The 4,698-nt window shown below is 48.6% G+C and overlaps 1 long non-coding RNA gene across 1 annotated transcript; it reads right to left on the reverse strand.

Moving 5' to 3' along the window:
- Window positions 1-1,074: 1,074 nt before the first annotated feature.
- Window positions 1,075-4,209, reverse strand: LOC109291502. The gene is made up of 3 exons (XR_002095870.1): window positions 4,200-4,209; window positions 1,939-1,941; window positions 1,075-1,146 (listed from the first exon to the last, which is right to left on the reverse strand). It is a non-coding gene; the product is annotated as an uncharacterized LOC109291502 (long non-coding RNA).
- Between the last annotated feature and the right edge of the window lie 489 nt (window positions 4,210-4,698).

Genomic DNA, 4,698 nt, shown 5'->3' on the forward strand with positions numbered 1-4,698 from the left:
CCCCCCAGCCCTGCTCCTTGGAGGCAGCAGAGCACCACCATTATGGCAGGGACAGAGCCTACTCCATCCCCTCTGTCCCTGCAATCATGGCGGAGCTCCTCACTCTGACTGGTTGCTTCACTTACCAATCAGAGTGCTCCAACAACATTACAGACAGACTAAGCCCTTTATTATATAAGAATAATATATGGCTGTCATGATTACTCTCATTTCCCATATATGGAAATGTAATAATATTTTTGTGAAAACTAGAGTACAGACTAAAGCAAACATATTTGTTTTTATTATACCTCTGGATTTTGAAATAGCAGCAGAATTTGTCAATCCCAGATCAGCCTCATCAGCCATCTTCAGACCCACCAATAAGACAATTATGGAAGACAATCATCCTTGACTGCAAGGAGTTGCCAAAGAAGGATTCTAAAACAGTGGTCTCCAACCTTTTTAAGGTGAAGATCACTTTTAGAAAAAAAGGGCAATCTACCATGCGCACCCCCACCCACAGCTGATCAGTCGGGGGGCAGATTGAGGCCCCCACGATGAGGGAGGGAGTTGGGTAGGGGCAGGGGAGAATGAAGCCAAGGTTAGGCCAGGGGAGGGTCAGAGCCGAGGCAGCTCATCCAGGTGAACAGTGGGGCTCCTGCCACTGCACGCACCCCAGCAGAGGCCTGGGGGCATGTGCCCCCCATCTATGTGTGGGGTGAGGTGGCTAGCACTGCACTCTGAGCTTTGCATCCCAGGCTTTGAGCCCCAAGCCCTGAGATGCAGCAAGGCTAGGCATGCAAGGGCCAGTACACAGCAGCAGCTGGCTTGCCCCATGCACAGATCAAGGGGGCACATGACCCCCGAGGCTCTGCCAAGGTGTGTGCAGTGGCGGAAGCCCCACTGCATGCCTGGACAAGTCACACAGGTTCTCACCCTCCGCCAGCCTGGCCTAACCAGGGTTCCACTCACCTAGCAGCAGGGGGCATGGCTCAGCCCAGTGTCATGCATCCTGCAGCTTCTACATCCCACCACTCCTGGACTGTGTCCCGTCTACTCCCAATCACAAAGTCTCTCACAGTCAATCTCTGACAGTTGAGATTGACTGTCAGGGGTTCCCCAATTGACCGGTTGATCAGGATTGACCAGTTGGTGACCACTGTTCTAAAATGAAGTACAGCAGTAGGTAGAAGATCCTACAGGGATTACAAAATGGTATCGTAAATCCCTGTACTAATGAATGTTTGTTAAGCCCCAGGTTATCATCTCTATTAACCACTTTACAAGAAACTGTCTCTCCTGAATACTGTGGCAAAGTTGATAAAGAATATATTACCTAAAGTAACTATAGAAAAACACTAAATCTATTCAGAAACTAGGTTGGTATGCATGACATGTACTTAAGGATTTATAGATACAATTGTCATTTCAAGAAAGGGTCACTTTGTAATACAGTATTTGTTTCATGTAACTTGTGGTGGGTCACAATAGAGAAAGGCCTTAAAGTTGATTAAACATTAAACTGCTCTTTTCAATATAATGATAAAGCAATGCTCCATAAATTGAACTGTCTTTTTCTATTTCTCTCATCACAATCTGTTCTTAGATTTTTTTTTTTTTTTACTTCCTGAAATATGTCTTAAACACTGAAGATTTTTGAGAATGTGGGAGTTCAGGACAAAGAGCATTCATCACTCACAGGACTAGCCTCTGTTTGGGTGGTTACAGTCCTCTGCTGGGAAGCAGGTGACACAGTTTTAAACACTCGGTGGATGCACCTACATGTGCTATTAATTTGAAGTAGGCTCACTGCACAGTAAAAATACTGTGCAGTAAGCCTACCTGGAAGCACATCTACACATGTTCCCTGTTGGGAGCAGATTTGCTCCCAATGGCTGCATCCAGACAAGCACGGGCATGTGGTATGTGGTGCCACTGACATGTTTGCAGTGCCACATACTGCACATTCATCAGTTCTCCAGGCTGCAAGAGAGTAGTGCAGAGTGGGGGGAGAGTTGACCCCTGGATATCCAGGGGTTTAAAAAAAAACATGCAAAAAGAAAGCAGATTAGTGTGCGCAGGGGCAGTGCTCACCACTCAAAACCAGAGCCTGGCCACCTGAGCAGCATGATCACCACTGCTGCAGCCCCAGGAGGCCCACAGGGCCTCAAGTAAGGCTGCTGTGGCCAGCACAGCATTGGCCCCAGCCTCCCCTACCCCACACAGGATAATCTGCTATGCACCAGAGGGTGCATGGCACAGGCATTTCCCAGGGAAAACTAGGGCTGGCACAAGCTAAACAAGCATGGTCATGCAATATATGTGGCTCTGCAAACACACTTGCAGCACCACATACCTCACAGTCCAGTGATATCCAGGTGTACAAAATAAACGGAGAACAAAACTGCAGAAAAAACTCCAAAGCGGTGCACACTCAGGCAGTATGCACTGCTAAGAAGCAGAGCTGAGCCACTCAGAATTGTGCTGCAGCTGCTGGCCTGACTCCATCCAGCAGGAAGACCATGGCTGCAGCTCCAGGAGGCCCCCAGGACCCGTTAAGGCTGATGGGGCCAGCACTGTGCTGGCCCCAGCCTCCCCTACTTCCCCTGGAACAACTTGCACCACTGCTACTTGTCCCCAGAGAACCAAATGTCCACGCACGTCTGGACACCCCCCATGAGTCTAAGTAACTGCAGTTTTTGGCGCTCATGCCCTGTGATGAAATATGATCATCCTGACAGCACAGTTGCTGGAGGAGATTACTTCCCATCTGCTAGCCCAAAAGTCTAGTCATTCAGGATCAGGTAACACAGGTTCTGGATCCCTCCTCACCCAGGAGCATTTCAGCCTATATCTCCTACTTCCCAGAAAAGTGATGTAACCACCTAAACACCCTCCACACCTCCTACTGAAGCTGGTCTATTGGGCAGCCAAGAAAGGAAGATATGTGAGGCAAGGACAAGAGCAGAGCAGAAAGAGACTGGGTCAATGAAATGGATGCTGCCTCAGAAGCAAAGCAGCCCCTTGTTCCAGGCTTGTCCCCTGCTTTTTATAAAATGAATAATAAAAACAAGATGCAGCAGATGAGCTTCAAGGAAAGAGGTGCAGCACACTCTGGGCAATGTTTGGCCCGTGGCTTTGTGGCTAGAGCACTTGCTGGAAAGCTAGCACCCTCTAAGGGAGTGGGACTTAGAACGCAGATCTGTATTCACTGAGTATATGTCCAACTAGACTCTTGGGCTAAAAGTGGGAGAGCCCTCCCTTCCCTCCAACCTGTTACTTATGGCTCTTCTGTGACTAAGATTTTGTCCATGTAACCAGGTGCAATTAAGTTTCTGCATGGTGTTACGCATGTGCCTGAGTGATTCTGCTCTGCCCACACAGCTCCTTGGTCAGTAAAGAAATGTCAGATAGGTGTTGCTGTGCTGAAATCCAAACTGTGCATATGTGTCAGAAACTGTAGTTATGTGGCTATATAAACACCACTTAGGCATGTGAAGGGGAAATAGGATCTAAGCCCAACAGATTAACAAGTGTTCTGGGGCCAATGCAGCTCCTCAGATGACCTGGTAATTTCCTCATAATTCTGTTCTATTGATCTACTCTGTGCTAGTTTCAACTAATTAGATGATCACATTTCCCTGCAAGCCTTCCAGCTTTTTTGTTTAACAGCCTCCTCTATCCTTGGAAATCTTACTGTATGCTTGGTAATACCCAGGACACATGTAGGGATCCAATTCCAAGGTTAACGTACTTTCTCATGCCTTCCCGTGTGAATCTATCATATTCTATAGCTATGGTGAGTGACCACATATTCTTTCATCACATTCATTGAAGATCTCTTTGTATTGCCTTGCCAGATCCAATGTCTGTATTGCCTTGCTACATGGGATAACTATGTGCCCATGAAAACCCTTATGTCCTACTGTTCCTTGTATCATGATTTTCTTTTATTTTGCTTGTGATTATGCTTTGACTTCTGAAAGCTTATATATGTTTCTCCACACTGAAAAACTGAATTTGGTGCTTAACATTTTTGCTGGTTTTACATTTCTGGTCATACAATCCAGGGGGCAGGGACTGAACAGGGGACCTGCCTTGGGCACTGACTTAGAGGGGATGCTAATATGGCCCTTCCCTGCAAGAGCCTTTGCCACTGCAGGAGCAGCACAGCCCCATGCCCCCTGCTGAGAGCACTGGCCAGGGAGTGGGGGCACCAGGAGAAGCTCCCCTGGCACTTCTGGGTGCAACCCTGGCACCCCCCCCAGTCAGTGCAATTGGCCATAGGGGTGATCCCCCCTCTGGTCACTGATTGGCTGGTGGGGGGGCAAGTGTCCCCCCTGACTCAGATGGCACCAGTTGCCCATGGTGCAGAGTGAGCAAAACCTGCAGCCAGGGACAGTGGTGGGTGGTTCCCCTTTTCAGCACCTGCTCCCTGCCAGAGGCAGCACATGCAGAAGTACTGGGCAGGGAACAGGAATACTGGTAACCCACTTGCTGCTGCTGCCCTCAACCAAGCCAAGTATCCCATGCTGCCACTCTCAAAAATCCCTGGGGATTCCCCTATTCGTGAGTCAGCTGGGGGCAGCCACTGCAATGGGCAGGTCTCCTTCTTCCTGCAGCTAGAGACAAATCCAAGAGCCTAGGCAAACCCATGATGAAGAGGGGAAGTGGGGAATAAGAGAAGAAGGAAGGTGCCTAGACTGGAGAGGAAGG

Source organism: Gavialis gangeticus, unplaced genomic scaffold, assembly GCF_001723915.1.
Source record: "Gavialis gangeticus isolate Ggan-Ray unplaced genomic scaffold, GavGan_comp1, whole genome shotgun sequence".
Taxonomy (NCBI): Eukaryota; Metazoa; Chordata; order Crocodylia; family Gavialidae; genus Gavialis; species Gavialis gangeticus.